Genomic DNA, 18,547 nt, shown 5'->3' with positions numbered 1-18,547 from the left:
TTGTGATTAAAAAGGTCTATAACCTTGGGATCCATGGTTTTGAAGTGGAGGTGGAATGTACTTCCCTTGAAAACCGCCTTGCGAAGGGTTTGAGCCCTCTCCTTGGTTTTTCCAAGAGAAATTCGGATAATTCCTCCAACTTGGATTATAATGAGTACCATAAGGATTGTTCCTTTGGTTCACAAAAGCTGCATTGACTTGTTCATTAGGTTCATTTTGCATTTGCTCATGAGGACAATGAGAAGTAGAATGAAGAACACTAGAACAAGTCATACATGTTTCATTTGATGCACGATGAGAATGGTTAGGGAAAGAAGATACTTGGTTCGCCGAGTTTTGGTTAATCAAAAATTGATCAAACCTTTGAGATAAAGACTTCATTTCGGCGGCTATTTCATTTGAATGGTCGACTTGGTATAAGCCAACACTCTTCCTACCTTGTGAATTTCTACCATTCTTGAATGATAATGTTCTATGCAAAGAATTTTCACTCATGCTCTCATAAAGACGCCACACGTCATCCTCATGCCTATCAATGTATGAGCCACCCATGGAAGCATCAACCATACCCTTATAGTTGTCTGATAAGCTCTCAAAGAAATATTGAACTAATTGCCAATTGGGCATGTCATGATGTGGACACTTCCTAAGTAATTCATTGAAGCGTTCCCATGCCTCATGAAATGTTTCTCTATCCCCATGTGAAAATTCTCGAATTGAGGTTCTCATGGCATTGGTCTTTAAAACCGGATAGTACTTCTTTAAGAACTCTTATTGCATTTCTGCCCAAGAAGTGATTGAAAAAGGCCTAAGATTGTTAAACCAATACTTTTCCTTGTCTTTTAAGGTAAATGGAAAAAATTTGAGTCTTAAAACTTCTTCCGGCATGTCCGTATATTTTACGGTGTAACATACTTCAAGAAACTCATCCAAATGCTTGTAAGGTTCTTCACTTGGAAGTCTATGATAGTTAGGAAGCATTTGAATGGTTTGTGGCTTAATTTCATAATGATGTGCTCTAAATGGAGGCAATTGGATGCATATAGGTGCATTATACTCATTAGGCACATAATGGTCTCTTAAAGCAAGAGGTGGATTAGCTACTTGAGGTGCAATATGAATATCTTTCAATTCCTTGATTGATGATGGGAGGTTATGGAGCATACATTGGCATTGGTATTCCATATAGAACTTGGCTTTGTTGTTGTGGTGGTGGTTAGTGAATGTATGGCCTAGGCATGCCTAATGGTACTTGTATGTTCTTATTGTGCACATTAGGATGAAGGATACCTTGTTGGTCTATGTGACCAAGGTCCTCAACATGATCATTATTATGGTCATCTATTGATAGATTGGTTCTATTTGAACTTCCTCTTCCCCTAGGATTTCTAACGATGGATTCAAGATGCAAATCAAGAGGGACAAGAGTTAGTCTCAATGAACGACGTCCATGCATGCACAATGCAAAACACAACAAGCACAAAGAATGACAAACACTATGCCTTCACAACAATGCAATTAGACTTCTTCCACAAACACTTGATTCATACTCCCATGCTTTAACAACAATGATGCACAGAACAATTAAGAACAAGCCTCCACGCAGGCTAACGATTTAACTAAGGGATTGAGTAAAGAAAGTCTCACAAAGGTCCTTTAGCACTTCAACTCCAAATTTAAAGCTTAGCTTAGCAAATTTTTAGAATTTTTAGCTTTTTTCCTTGTTTGTTTAGCTTGAATGCTCCTTTGCTTGCTTCATCTCCAACAATACACCTAGTCAAGTATAAACAACACAATAAGTAACCAAAAAGAAAAATAAAAATAAAGTAAAGACACGATCAAAAGAGTACTAATCCTAATTGATTCCACAAATCCGATGTTGCCTAATCCCCAGCAACGGCGCCAAAAACTGATGGTACGTTGTCGTCGTCCTGCACCATCAAGCTTAAAGAGTGTGATATTTAGGCGAGGGCCAAGAGTTTACATTTATAAAAGCCACTACTACCTTTCACTATAAATATAGTTAGGGCGAGTAGGGATCGTCCCAAGGGATTGTGAGGGTCAGACAAGGTTGTGGAATTACTATTAGGGCTAGTAGGTCGAGTGATCAAACAATTGGTTGGTTGGTTGATTAGAGAGCAACTAAATTAAATTAAGTAATAACAAAAGAATGCAACTAAGAGTAAGTAAGAGAGAGAAGAGTCTTGGGGTTTAGAAATCATCACCAAGCAATGCATTTCTATACCATTGACAAGTGACTAATGAGGGCAAATGGTGTGTTGCAATATTGGTGTGTATGTGTGTTTGGTTGATTCAACAAGCAATGATGACTAGTTAAGCATATATTGTCTAAATATCATGTGAAAGGCACAATATATCTAAGCAATAAAACATATATTGTCTAAACAACATGTGAAAGGCACAATAGATCAAAACAAGTCATTAATCCTTTCATTAAGCTCACAATCCAAATACAACACAAGGTTAGAGACATATGTTACTTGCATTCAAAAGCTTAGATCATCAAACAACAAGCATGGATTGTCCTCCCATTTAACATTACACTACAACTACACTACATCTACACTACTAACATGAAAATAAACTAGGGGAGAGGCACAATCCATCAAGGAATAGGTATGAACCATCAAGAAAATCACAAGAGTATTCCATTAAGCACTATGTTTTGACAATCACTAAATCTATAGCATCAATACACATAGACATGCATCAATAACACAAAATCTAGAGACAATCACATGAACATCTATTCTAACATACATAGACATATGGATAGAATGAAATGATCAATTGAAAGCATTTAACCACATAAATCATTGAATAAAAAAAATCTATATATATCCAAGTGTCAAAACATTAATTACAACACTAATCCCTCAATAATACATAAGATTAAGATATAGAAAACATGCTTGGGGCTAACTCTAGCCCCAAGAGGATGTCTAGCCACTCATGGTGATGTTGATCCAACCCTCAAGGGCTAACTCCATAGTTGAAATCTACTCCTTGTTGATGAAGAACTCTAATGGTGTCTCTAACCTCTTCCTCTTTTCTTCTACACTAAGAATAGCCTCTAAAATTGTATTTACCAAATGTTAAGTCTCCTCTCAAAAAGTGCATCATATTCCTTTTATAGGTAGGTCAAGTGACACACCAAATGAGCTAGGGTCGTGCAAAGAATATTCTCTAATGATTAGATAGAGGATGGATTGAACAAGCTGGCTTTTTAACTTTTTCGCACTGGAGGAAGTTCGATCGATCGAACCTTGGACTTGGATCGATTGAACTTGCTGACATCCATCGAACTGAGGCTGGATCGATCTAACTAGTTGAGCTTTTTGGGAAAGGACAAATCTGAGATATTTTGGGAGATATTTTTGGGAAAAGGACAAAAGTGGTTAGTGGGTGGTACAACTATGGATAGGATCAATCATTTGGATAAGGACAAAAGTGTTCGATCGATCGAAGGGTGGTGTTGGATCGATCGAACTTTGGACTTTTTGCTTTTGGGTCAAGGTTTGGATCTATCTTGAAGTGCTAAGATCGATCAATATTCGATTGATAGAACCTTGGAGTTGGATCGATCGAACTTTGCTGCTTCCCACCTTCGGCTTCATTTACTTCCTTCTTTCTCCACTTTGCTCCTTTCTTTGTTTAATCCCAGAATAGCTTCAATTAAGCTCTTATTTGGCTGAGTTAGCTTATTTTCGGGATAAGTGCCTAAAAATGGAAATAATACGAAATCAATCTAAAACGGTAAAGTAAGATAGATAAAGGTACTAGAATGCCTAAGCTTAAGGGGTTTAAATACACACTTTTTAGTGCTCATCACTTGCACAACATATAAAGAACATTGCATAGAAAAGTTCACAATTTAAGCATGAAAATTATAAACTTAAGGGAATTAACTTACAAAAATTCAAGAGGGTTACGGATTAGAAACCCTTACCTCAAAAGTTACAAAAACTCCAATTTTGTGCCCTGATTTCAAAATTTCAAAGTTAGCCAAACAAGGATTTGCTTCGATCAAATCGAAGATCTTGATGCGCTCTTCAATTTGTCGTAAACGGCACCCAAAAATTTCAAAAGACAAAAGAGAAATCAAGGATTTAAGTTTATGAAGAAAAAAAAAAAGAAAAAATAAGGGAGAAAGAGAGAGATAGAACCAACGGGAGAGGGGAAGAGAAAATGTGAAGCCTAAATGGTCTATTGGCCTTTAAAAGAGGTGGTGGGTCCCACCACCAAAAATATTTTTATTTTCTTTTAAATTTTCACCATAAATGTGTGTGTGTGTATATATATATATATATACATATACACACTTAATCATTCACAACCACATATAACACACAAAATAAAATAAAATGAGGTGCAACTGGACCCAAACGAAACTCCCGTACACAACAATCCCGGTAGCGGGTCCCACACGGGACTTTCCAGTCTAAAAAACTGAAAAATGCCGAAATAGCAACCTTTGCATTTCAAAGAGTCCAGAACTCAATGAAATACCCCAATCAACTCTTGGACACACTTAACACACCCTACAGTGCCGGGCACGTAAAACGAAAAAAGATGAAAATGCCCTTGCAAAAACAGAAAATCTCAAAAATGGAAAATGACAAAATTAGAAACACTACAGGTTGGTGATCTTGAGATAAATGCTACTTATTGTAAAAATGTCTATGTTATAGATTTTGATATTTTTGCATGAAAGTAGTTTGTTTTGACATCTAAGTTATGAACATGCCAACACGAAATGATTTTTTATCTTTCAAATGATCTTTAGATTAACTATGCGAATCTTTATGAAATATTTGTTTTTTGGAAGATATGCCATCAAAGGAAAGTATACACTATCTCATGTAGACCATCAATAATATTTCATTTGAACTTATCAAATCTATCAAAGTAACAATGTCTAAAAAGTCATCTATATGCTTTTGTGATCTTAAATGCTTAATCCACTTTATTGTGTCACTTCCATGCATATAGAAAACGAGGTTATTCATCTTGAAAAGGTTTAAATGGACTTAAGGTAATGAAAAATCAAATAAGTACTCACTTGAAAACCTAAAGGAACAAATCTCATTGGAAGAGCCATCTCATGAAAAATAAGAATGAGAATTTCTAATGTCTTCCTAAAAGACTCAACTTATGAAAAAATTTTGGAAGAGCCATCTCATGAAAATGAAGAATGAGAATTTATAATGTCTTCCTAAGAGTTGATGCATTAACCACCATCTAATTGATCATTCATTGATGAACATTCTATATGTTCTAGATAAAGGAACTAATTCTTTCTTAAAGTTTTTATACTCTTATCCTTGTTCCTTTACAATCACATCATGATAGGAATCATGTGTCATCATTGGTAACTAAGTTAGAATTCATCCCCAAGTCTTCAACCATGAAGAAGGATTTAAATGAATGACCTTGCATATGTTATTTGAATAGAAACAATAAAAATGTTACATGTTTTTGTATATATTTTTACTTGACTTCATTTTAAAATGCTATGAAGAATAATCACCCATAGTTGAAATGTATAAAATTTTGAACTATATGTTTAAAATTATCTTTGGCCTTATGTGATTAAAATAAGCTCCTAGAGCTCTCTTTGAAAGGCTTAGTGATTTTCTTAAGATTGATGGTTTTTTAACAAAATTGATATATATGTGTGTTTTCAAAACCATTAATGAAAGTATGTTGATTGCACTTATACACTGTCCTTGAATCAATATTTATGATTTGTGCAAAGAAGTTTACCTTTAGCATGCAAAATGAATTGAAATTAGTATAATAAGTAAAACTAAATTCTTCTAAGAATTAAAACTCCTTTAGTGTCATGAAAATTAAAATTCATATATTTATTTGACACTTTAATCGTGGGATTGTGACATTTAAAGAACATTTTTTGTTCTAGCTTGTATGACAAATGTGATCTCACAAGTGCTTTATTATTTGATGCATCTATTTTTAGCACTTTGGAACTATATGTGATATTAATACATCACTTCTTAAATAATGTGTGTAAAATAAATATTAAGCTCATTCACATGAAAAATCATGCAGCCAATCTAATACTGCATCTCTTAAAGAAAATGTTTTGGTATCAAGACCTCATTTTGTACACTCATGAGATCTCTTGACTTCATCTCTTGAGAAATATGTGTAAGAGAAATATTGAGCTCATCCACATGTACAATCATGTAGCCAATTATTTCTAATCATACATGTCCAAGAAAATATACTTTTGCAAAATTGAAAATTTATTGCATATAAACTTGATGTAGTGACACTACTTGCATATGTTTTATGCTATACATGCCACATGTGATTTTTATCATTCAACCATATGCTTGTAAAAGAGGATCTTTGGGTATAAAATACTTAATTTATATATCATTACTTTTAATGAGGTGTATCTATTAAAATAATATATGATGCAAATGGAAGCATGTTAATGGGGGAGATTATTGGTAATCTCTTGTGAAGGAATATTGCATGTTTTGCTAAGTTTCATTGACTTATCTTGGAAATTGACAAGCATGTTACAAAATGACTTGTTGGTCATTATATTTATACTCATGAGCTTTCATGACTTTGATGATTTTTTCCTTCTTCTTGAAAATATCAAATAGGAAAAATATATTAAGACTGAAGCCCATTTAAATTTCTAGATTTGCCTTACAAGGTTTTTGCCTTTTGGTATATTCTAGTCCATGCTTCATTTTTATTTTCCTTTTTTGGTTACGCTTCATTATGTATACTTTTGTACACTTCTTGCTTTTGAGTTTATGTTTCATTCTTGGTTTATGCTTTATGTATACTTTTGTATATGCCATGAACCTTAATGATCTATTGAACTCATGCTATCAATTAAATTGGCTTCTTATGATATAATTGCTTACATGTTTCATTCCAAAGCATACTATAGTTATTAATACTACTATTGCCAATTCTTCATTGCCATATCATGATAATCGTTGCTTCACTATGACAATTCACTATGCTAAATGATTTACGCTAAATGAAGTTGTCTAGGTCTCCCACCTTTTTGAGATGACAAAGGGGGAGAAATATGTGATGTGTGAAATGATCTTAAATGCACGTTTATATCTAAAATGATTTATGATATAGAAAGCATGCCATTTTATAACATTATGTTCATTATATTCACTTTGATAAGGAGCACATTTTGCCGTTTTATAACATTATGTTCATTATATGCACTTTGATAGGGGGAGCATTTTTCAAATGCAACTTTATTTGCTTATGAACACATCAATGTTTTGTCATCATCAAAAAGGGGGAGATTGTTGACCTTAAGGATTTTATCCAAGGACAATCTAGGAGTTTTGATGATAACAAACCATTAATGGTGTTTAAGGACTAATGTTTACATTGAGAGTTATATAGATTATTCACATTCAAAGAATGACCTCAATGAAGCACTAAAGATCATTCCAAATATTCCATTATTCAAGATCACATTAAGTAAAACAATGGATATAAAGAAGACATGGAGTTTCAAGGAACCAAAATCCAAAGTCCATCCAAAGATAGCTTGGACTATAATGAGTAAGCAAGTAACTCAAAGAAAGGAAGAAAATAGGAGTCCCTCAAAGCTTAAACGATTATGGACAAAGTATGAAGAAAGGGGTCGATAGGTGATAGGCGCCAAATATTGCATATTCAAGCGCCTTTATTTGCATTAGTTAAGTCTATTCATTGATCATATTATATATATTAGCTTCATTTGCGTGTTTTTGATCATTTTCAGGTTGGTGCCCCAAAGATAGTTAAGAGTGCTGCTTTGTTGAGTTTTTGAAGAATCAAAGCATGCCATTGCCGGGGACCTTCACTTTGGCCAAGCCAGTGACCCATTAATCTCATGTTTTCCCTGCAAAAAGTGCTAAGGAGGATGCCTGCCAAAGCGGACCGAGCCAAAAACAACCTGGCAGCAGTGAAGTTCAACTTTGTTCTTCATTTTTGACCCATCACACTTGAGATTTGGACTCCCATTAAAACATGATGTACTTATATCCTTAAGTTAGCTTTCCAAATCATCAAACGGTTCGTCATTTGGAGTTCAAAGCAAAGAGTTATGTCATTTTTACCCCAGGTGTGCAATGCTGAAATTTACAGCCTGGCAGCAGTGAAGTTTAACTTTGTTCTTCATTTTCGACCTACCAACCTTACGAATTGGACTTCTATTAAAACATGACATATTTATAACTTTGAGTTAGCTTTCCAAATCATCAAACAGTTCATCATTTGGAGTTTGGAGCAGGGAGTTATGGCCGTTTTACCAAAGGTGCGCAAAGCTGACAAGCACCCACGGGTGCCCGCCGATTTGGGAAGAAACTTCATGCATCCGCTGGCGCCCGCCCTACGCCCGCTGGCGCCCGTCGTTCTGTGGACCGGCAGGCATGGGCCTCCATTTTCATCACCAAATGTTATCCCCTTTTTTAGGGGATTGTGGTGCAATCGAGCGTGTGCACAAAATAATGCACAACACTTTAGGTTTAGAAATAATGTCAAGTGGGCACCATATTTTAAAATTTATAAAACCACTAAACACTTATACTATGGAGTATGAAGTGAGCAGGGATCGTCCCAAGAGATCTAAACAATTATAGGTTTTTCAGAATTGAATTCTACTTTAGTGCTTATGTGATTGCTAAAAAGGTTTGGTTTTGTGATTAGACTAATTTTAAACTTAATAATGCAAAAAAGAGTAGAGTATAAAAGATTGGAAAGAGACTTAGGGTGTAGGATTCACCACTAAGCACATTTCCTAACTCATTAACTTTTAACTAATTCGGGAATAAAAATGTGTAATCTAGAATGTGGCTAATAATTGCAATAAAAAGTATAAACCATCAATTTCAAGCATGAATCAACTACCTAATGACAATTAAACTAAGTGTAGTGTAATTCACCAATTCAAAGCATGATTCATCAATTTAAGTTACAATTTCAATACACATTAATCTAGAGGGTAATGCAATTGTGACAATAAGTATGGATTTCAAGCACTAGTATGGATTGTCTACTTACCTAGGAATTAAATTGCAATTAAATTAATTAACTTTAAATTAAACCAACTAAGCCTGAAATTAAACTATTTAGACAAGACATTAACCTAATTTTGTAGTACAACCCATCTAAAAAAAGCAATTTCCATCAAATCAAAACACAATTACATCTAATTAATACAATGTATAGCCATCACAAGATTCAAGTCACAAAGAAATCAAGTGTAGAAATTGATTATCATTCAAAAACATATAGGATAATTTGAAATTGACATAGACAATCAAATGAAAGAATTAATATATATATATATCAAGGCTATAACATAAATTACACAAATTAATCCCCAAAAGTCAAGAGTTAAGAATTAGGTTACATGCTTAGGGTTTATCCAACCCTAAGTGGAAGAATCAGCCACTCATGGTTGATGGATGCAAGATGTCAACAAGCCCCATCCTTTGATTCATCTGGCTCCTCTTCTTCATCTCTGAGCTTTTCTCAAGAACCCTAACTTTTTCTTCTTCGTGTTTTCCAGAGAGAATAAAAATATCGATACAGAATAATAATTAAAAAACTTAATCATATAATAATATTCACCTAAATAAAATAAATACTAACCCTAATCTAATGGCTTACTGGGCCTTAAGTAACAACCCTATTAAAGCCCAATAGTTCACAAAATAAGCCCAAACAATAAAAAAAAATCTGTAATATTGCCAAATCCTGGGAGATCGATCCCCTACCCTGGGGGATCGATCCTCTCAGAGTTGGAAATTTCCTTAGAGCCCTATTTAGCTCCATTTTAGCCCCGAGCTCATTAGTTTGCTTCTTCATCTTTGGGAATATCATCAAAGGCCTGAGATTGACCGCTTTTGAAGAATAAACACACTATACGAGCAATGGGCTGCGACCTCCTTTTTGCCATTTTCTGAGCTTTTTCTGAATATCTTTGCTTGACTCTAAAAAGGCTTTAATGGACCGTTCTTAGCTCATTTTAACTTTATTGCCCTGAAATACACATAAACACAAATTAGGACTAAAACATGAAATTAAGATAGATACAAAGACTGAAATATCCTAGCTTAGGTGCTGAAATATGCAACATTTAAGCACTTATCAGATTGCTCTAATCTTGTCTAGGGCTTTTAGGACCACAAATTTGGAGTAAATAGAAGGCTAAGGTTGATATAATAGAGAGTGGTTACATTGTAAAAGGGATATCTCACATTTTTGTAAAGTTTCTAGAGAGAGAGAGAGATTGTAAGCTTGGGTTTGGAGTTTTGGAGCCCTTAAGCACGAAAATGTAAGGGGAGATCTCTCCTTCTCCTTCATCCATTGCTCCAATGGGTAACTAACTCCCTTTCTAGGGAGGTGATGAAGCCCTACATTGTAAGTATGCTCTAGCTTTTAGTTTATTTTGGGGAAAATGATGTATATATGTGACTACTTCACAATCTAGAGGTTACATTTGATGTAATGAATTTAATTTCTTATCAATAATTATGATAAATGTATTATTTTGTCTTAGATCTTATTTTCTCATGATTGTATGGCTTGCATTTTCATAGTGACAATGGAAATGAGATTGTGAAATGGGTTTCTTGGCATGTTGTATGAGAATCTTGATATTCCATAGCTTAAGACCTCCTTTGAGGGACTATTCTTGACTCTTAACTTTATGTGCTCTTACTATGTGATTTAAGGCTTGATAATCTCTAGCTTAACAAGCATGTTCAAGACTACACCTTAGTTTAGGTAGTTCAAGCATGTGTAACTTTGATAGGTTATTCTTGCCATTAATTTCATAAATTTCTTGAAGGAATGTAGCAATTTTATGTTGTAGCATTTCATAGTCACATATTTGTGTTGTTTCCCCTAAGTTTACCTCAATTAGCATACTTCTAGGGTAGGTAGTGGATTCACTTCCCTAATCTCCTCTACTTATATCTCTTTCCTCTAAGTTCTTGCAAATTATTGCTTTAAGCACATTTTAATTTCAAGTGACAAACCCAGCAAAACTCTATACTTCTTTCATCATTCTAAAAGTGATTTTAAAACAATGGTCGCCATAAACTAGCAATCCCAGTGGTTCGATTTATCCGACCAATAACCCTATTTTACAATGATTTGTGCTATTGCAAAATGGGTTGATTTATAACTGTAATCGATCTGTCGATCAATTTTTGGCGCCATTGCCGGGGATTGCAAACGGTTTTGTGACTGAGGTTTAAAGATCACCTTTGGTTTGATTGTGAATATTGTGTTCTTGTAGATATTTTCTTGTTTGGTTTCGGTAATATTGTGTTTTCAGTATTCCTGTGAGATTCTAGGAACTCAAGGCTTGCCGAAGGAAAGCTAAAAAAAATTTGTAAGTCTAAAGGACTCCCGATAAGTTTTTTAAAGTTCTAGTCTCAACAATTGTGAATATTTTGCATGTGTTTAACTTAGTGATATTTAAATTGTGAAGCCCTTGTCGAGGCTATTCCTGTTTACTATATTGCAAAGCATCGATCCTTGTCGTGGCCATTTATTTTTGTCTTGTTGATAATTGAGGAGAAAGGGATCACTACATGTGGATGTTTTGGTGTAGGGTTGTTGTGTATCTTGTTTGTGTTGTATATATGTTGTGTGAAATTTTTTTTTATGTATCTCAACAAGAGGTTGAATTAGTCTTAAATGGAGGGTAATTTTCCTTCAACTCAATTTTACACACCACATGAGTTTTGTACAGTTTGCTCTAGTCGTACCCATCATACAAGAGATTGTCCTCCACCGGGACAATTTTCAGATTTTTATCTAGAGCAACCAAATGTAAATTTCTTTGAACCGGGTAATGATCCATAATTCAATGGTTATGACTCGGGTTAGGGAGATTATCAAAACTTCTTGTGGCATGACATAGGAAATTCAGCCTCACAATCTCATGGGAAACATTTTCACGCCAATTTTCAACCCAATGATCATTATTTCCAGTCCTCTTCTCTTTTTCCACCATCTCAATTGGATGAGTTTATTGTTGCCAACAAACAAATGATGGAGTCTATCAGCATGCAAATGCTGGATTCCAACAAACAAATGTTGGATGACACTGTTAGCGAGCAATCCACCACCTATTCTCATTCCCAATCTAGAGTTGAGTTAGATAACCAAATAGCCCAAATTCAACAAATGGTTAATGCTCTAAATCATGAAAAGGAAAAAAAATTTCCTGTTGAACTTGTGGCCAATCCAAAAGAAAATTCTATGAATGATGAGATTACTCCTAATAATTTTCATCATGAGAATGATCAAATAGTTACCACATGTGAAAATGAAGAAACGGTGGTTCAAAATGAGAAAAATAATGATGAAGAGATTGTCTCCCTTGAAAATCCAAAACAGCCCCTAAAGAATTCTTTGCTTGATACACCTCCTTCAATGGAGGATCCTCTAAAAGTTTTCTTGGCTCATTTTAATTGTGAGGATTTTGATGTTGACAATTCTATTTGGGAGGTAAATTCTTTACTTGATATTCCTTCCCTCATTCACTCTCTTCCTTGGGCGACATCAAATGTATCTCTTTCTTGGGAGCTTGCATCTCCTACCATTCCCTCTCTTAATTTATCTCAAACTGTTGAGCCCGAACCACCGGATAAGTGTAAGGAGGATGTTGAAAGTGTGAAGGATATTTTTCCGAAAATTCCCACACCAAATCTAACTCTTCACCAGTCTTTGCTAGATGTGCTCTCACTTGATCCACCTTCCCATAATCTAAATCAACCTCATAATCCAAAGTTCTTTATTGAGGATAAAGAGTGGGTTGAGGTCTTTCCTTTACCTCTTTTCATTTTTTTTCTTCTGCTTCTAAAAGAACTTTCTTATTTGGGGAAGTATAACTCTCTAGAGATGTTTTTTCTTATTTGTTTTTATTTCATTTTAATTTTTAGATGTTTTGATATTACTAGATAATTTTTTTTATTTGGTTTCTTGCATTTGTGAATATGCTTAGTTTAGTTTTCTTTGCACATTTTTAGTTTGTTTTTGTGTGCCTATGCTTTTATACTTATGTGCTTTAGTGTTTTTTCATAGGTTCTTATGTCCAAGTTTGGGGGAAGATCATTTTGGCATCTTTTCATGGGATTGCATGCGGTTACAATGCCAGAGTTGCCTCACTCACTTGGTATTATTGTTCCTTTTACCCCCCCTATGCTATTTATTTATACATCTTTGTCTTCACACATTGAGGACAATGTGCCATTCAAGTTTGGGGGTATTGTGTGTTGTATAGTGTTTGCATTTTGCTGTTTTGTTCAAGTAGACATTTTGCTGTTTTGTTCAAGTAGATTGTTTTAAAACTGAAAATTTTAAAAAAAAAAATGGAAGCAATGATTTTAGAATTTGTTAGAGATTGAAGCATGTGTTGAATACCTTGTGTATAGAGGTAAATGATAGTTATTAAATGAGGAAAAACTGAAATGAGTATATGGGTTCCAAATGGTTGTATAAATGTTTCAATTAGATTATCTTCGAATATCACTCTCTTCTATGCTTCACACTTCACATATGCACATCGGAAACTTAATTGTGAGGTATGCAACCTGATTGACCTTAACCTTGACTCAGTTGATTTGAATTGATGACCCTAATGAATGGATACCTTTGGCATGTTGAAATAAAAAATAAATAAAAATAAAATGAAGTTGAATAATGATAATGACTAGTTTAAGTTCGTAGCCTTACTAACTCGAGTTACTAAGCCTTAGGAGTGTCTTTGCACTTAGCACCCTAAAGCCATCCGGCTTGGGAGTTGTTGGCCTAACACTTGTTATATGGGTTACTTAGAAAGCTTAAGGGACTTAGGCATTGCACGATCATTCACGAAATAAAAATAAATAAATATGGTTCGATGGAGTTCGTAGCCTTGCTGACTCGAGTTATTAAGCCCTATGAGTGTCTTTACACTTAGCACCCTAAAGCCATCTGGTTTAGGAGTTGTTGGCCTAACACTTGCTACATGGGTCAGTTAGAAAGCTTAAGGGACTTCGGCATTGCACGACCATAATATGTATTTAAAAAAAAAAAAAAAAAAACAACAACAACAACAACAAGAGTTGTGTTTTGAATAAAGTCATGCCTTAGAGACCTCATTTAAAAGGAAATTCAATGAATTGAAAACTTGTGTTCTTGAAATTGGAACAAGAGGGTAAAAGCTGCATATTGGGAATCCGGTTCATTTTAAATGAAGCTAGAGATGATTTCTATTATAGATATGACAATTGACATATTTACATAGACTATGATGTTGATACTTGAGAATTGAAAGATGATTAGCCATTTTGTTCTATTAATGTTTCATATACACAAGGTAGTCTTCATAATGATTCCATTTCTAACGTTCTCTATGTTCCAAGTTTGCAAATGAGCTTTGTGCATCTTCATGCACCATGTTGATGTTTGTGGGTAACATTCCTGTTAAACCCTCACGAGGCTTCACTCATCCTCTAGGGATGCCTAGGGGTTGGCTTGTTACATATGCTAAGTGCAACCGTCACTCCCACGAAAGATGGGAGTTGTTGTCATTTCATTAAGTATTTTCATTCTAGTTTTGCTATGGGAATAGTAAAATGTAAGTTTGGGGGTGTGATAAGCGTCGAATATTGCATATTCAAGTGCCTTTATTTGCATTAGTTAAGTCCATTTGTTGATCATATTATACATATTAGCTTCATTTGCGTGTTTTTGATCATTTTCAGGTTGGTGCCCCAAAGATAGTTAAGAGCGCTGCTTTTTTGAGTTTTTGAAGAATCAAAGCATGCCGTTGCCAGGGACCTTCACTTTGGCCAAGCCAGTGACCCATTAATCTCATGTTTTCCCTGCAAAAAGCGCTAAGGAGGATGCCTGCCAAAGCGGACCGAGCCAAAAGCAACCTGGCAGCAGTCAAGTTCAACTTTGTTCTTCTTTTTTGACCCACCACACTTGAGATTTGGACTCTAATTATAACATGATGTACTTATATATTTAAGTTATCTTTCCAAATCATCAAATGGTTCATCATTTGGAGTTCGGAGGAAAAAGCTATGTCATTTTTACCCCAGGTGTGCAATGCTGAAATTTACAGCCTGGCAGCAGTGAAGTTTGACTTTGTTCTTCATTTTCGACCTACCAAACTTGAGAATTGGACTTCCATTAAAACATGACTTACTTAGAGCTTTGAGTTAGATTTCCAAATCATTAAATGGTTCATCATTTGGAGTTCAGAGCAGGGAGTTATGGCCGTTTTACCAAAGGTGCGCAAAGTTGACAAGCACCCACAGGCGCCCACCAAGAACCCGCGAGCACCCGCCGATCTAGGAAGAAACTTCATGCATCCGCGGGCGCTCGCCATTCTGCGGACCAGCAGGCATGGGCCTCCATTTTCTTCACCAAATGTTATCCCTTTTTTTAGGGGATTGCTCTAATCTTGTCTAGGGCTTTTAGGACCACAAATTTGGAGTAGATAGAAGGCTAAGGTCGATATAATAGAGGGTGGTTACATTGTAAAAGGGATATCTCACATTTTTGTAAAGTTTCTAGAGACAGAGAGATTGTAAGCTTGGTTTTGGAGTCTTGGAGCCCTTAAACACGAGAATGGAAGGGGAAATCTCTCCTTCTCCTTCATCCATTGCTCCTATGGGTAACTAACTCCCTTTCTAGGGAGGTGATGAAGCCCTACATTGTAAGCATGCTCTAGCTTTTGGTTTATTTTGGGGAAAATGATGTATATATGTGACTACTTCACAATCTAGAGGTTACATTTGATGTAATGAATCTAATTTCTTATAAATGATTATGATGAATGTATTATCTTGTCTTAGATCTTATTTTCTTATGATTGTCTGGCTTGCATTTTCATAGTGACAGTGGAAATGAGATTGTGAAATGGGTTTCTTGGCATGTTGTATGAGAATCTTGATATTCCATAGCTTAGGATCTCCTTTGATAGACTATTCTTGACTCTTGACTTTATGTGTTCTTACCATGTGATTAAAGGCTTGATAATCTCTAGCTTAGCAAGCATGTTTAAGACTACACCCTAGTTTAGGTAGTTCAAGCATGTGTAACTTTGATAGGTTATTCTTGCCATTAATTTCATGAATTTCTTGAAGGAATGTAGCAATTTTGTGTTGTAGCATTTCATAGTCATATATTTGTGTTGTTTCCCTAAGTTTACCTCAATTAGCATACTTATAGGGTAGGTAGTGGATTCACTTCCCTAATCTCCTCTACTTATATCTCTTTCCTCTAAGTTCTTGCAAATTATTGCTTTAAGCACATTTTAATTTCAAGTGAAAAACCCAACAAAACTCTATACTTCTTTCATCATTCTAAAAGTGATTTTAAAACCTTGGTAGCCATAAACTAGCAATCCCAGTGGTTCGACTTACCCGACCAATAGCCCTATTTTACAATGATTTGTGCTATTACAAAATGGGTTGATTTATAATTGTAATCGATCCGTCGATCAATAGGATGGTGAATGTTTAGGATTCAATTTCAAAATATTTATAAATCTATTTGAAACTCATCTCTATAGAATCATGCATATCATCATTATCATTCATATGTTCCTATATCCATTAGTAATAGACTATGCACTTCATTTATATATAACTGACATATGGAGTCTTTCTAAAGAATGAATTAGTTCAAGCTTGCTTAAGTTTTGAAAGAACTCATCAATTGTGCTAGAAATGCTAAGACCATGTACATTAATCACATGATTCATATTAGTCAACGATTAAGGCACACGAAACCTTTATTACCATGAGTTGGTAACGAACATTAGGACCTCAGAATGCGCGTCATGAAAAATTGCGTTTTTAGCTAAGTGTGAAAAATAAATTTTTGAAATAATGATTACTTCAAAATAATTTTTCCCGGTAATAATTCCTTATACTTTAAATAGCCTAAACTGATTTTATTAGAATTTATGACCAAGTCTACATTGGTCTACATAAGGATTCATTTTTACCAAAACTGTCAAAAATCCAAATTTGTACTAAAACTGAATTTTTACATTTTGATTTAATTGGATTTCAATTTTTTTATATTTTTTATTAAATCCAAATGGGGAGTACTTCCTTATTTACATTATAAACTTCAAGTAAATGGACAATGAAAATAAGTTATGCAGGCTGTCAATGAAAATAAGGCATACAGATTGTCAATGAAAATAAGGTATGCAGTCTAAACTGAAAACAGAACTGTCAGGACATATTTTTTGTCTGTCAGCCGACTGGTGAAAATGCCCAGTATGTGGCAGCCGGCCGATAGCAAAACAGAGAGATGGGATTTTTAAACCCATCATTTCGGTTGACCGAAGATTGGTCGTTGGCCGACCGACATGGTACTTTCGGCCGACCGAAAGTGTACCATCAGCCGACCAACACTGATGTTTGTTGTTGGTCTCATCTCTCTTTCTATATACACATACACACACACACACACACACACACACTTTAATATGTTTGTTGTTGGTCTATCTATTTTGATTAAAAAAAAATTATTAATATTGAACACATTAATAAATTCTTTTAATCAAGGTAAAAACTTATTTTTTTATTTTTAAAAATATTAATCTTTTTTTTTTTTTTATAGATATTCAAAAAAATCGTCACACAATAAGGATAATCACTAAAGTGTAATTAAAAACTTTAAAGAATTTTAAGAATCCTGAAATTAACATCTACGAGTATATATTACAGTTTGTTTTTGTTGGTGGCATTAAAGGTTTACCATTCAGTGCCTTCTAGTACACTGACTGATTGGGATGTACTTCCCGCGTACATCTGGTCAGGTCATTAGAGGCAAAATTATATACTCATGTGTGTGTGTGTGTATATAATGTATATCTATATTTATATAGTGTAAACCCTTTTTCTTTTTCTTTTTTTCATATAACATCTCATTAAATTACATAATGATTCATATCTAATTTAAACACATAATGAAACTACATAATAATTGGTCCAAAAAAAAAAAGTATATAATAATTTTCTTTGTTTTTTAACTTCTTCTTTTCTCTTCATAATAATTATGGTATTGTTTATGACATAGAAATTAAATTGGTTCATTTGAAGATTTTGAAGGCTAAGCGTTAAGGAATTTGTTAAATTACTAAGGGTCCGTTTGGTTAGAGGAAAATTTATGATGGAAAGTGAAAGTGAAAGAAAGTGAAGTGAAAGAAAGGAATATCAAGTTTCCTGCATGCATTTGGTTAGCAAAAAAAAATTTCAAGGAAGTTGTGGGAAAATATTATTTTATTAGTTTGAATAGCATGAAAGGGAAAAGAAAATGATTAATTTACCAAAACTACCTTCATGATTTCAAATATTAAAAAATAAATTAATTTTGTATTGGATGAATCATCTTTATACCTAATTATTTATATTAATTTTTAGCAATTAAATAGTAAAATAATAGATTAATAATAATAATAATTATTATTTATATTCATATTTAAATTAGA

General features: G+C 34.2%; 1 pseudogene; it reads left to right on the top strand.

The window, feature by feature from the left end:
* Positions 1 to 625: 625 nt before the first annotated feature.
* Positions 626 to 724, top strand: LOC132315320 (small nucleolar RNA R71; annotated as a pseudogene).
* Positions 725 to 18,547: the final 17,823 nt, after the last annotated feature.

This window comes from Cornus florida, unplaced genomic scaffold (genome assembly GCF_030987335.1).
Source record: "Cornus florida cultivar Cherokee Brave unplaced genomic scaffold, ASM3098733v1 CherokeeBrave_3.0.0_Hap2_Chr06, whole genome shotgun sequence".
Classification (NCBI taxonomy): Eukaryota; Viridiplantae; Streptophyta; class Magnoliopsida; order Cornales; family Cornaceae; genus Cornus; species Cornus florida.
This window is presented reverse-complemented; position numbering and strand designations above follow the sequence as displayed.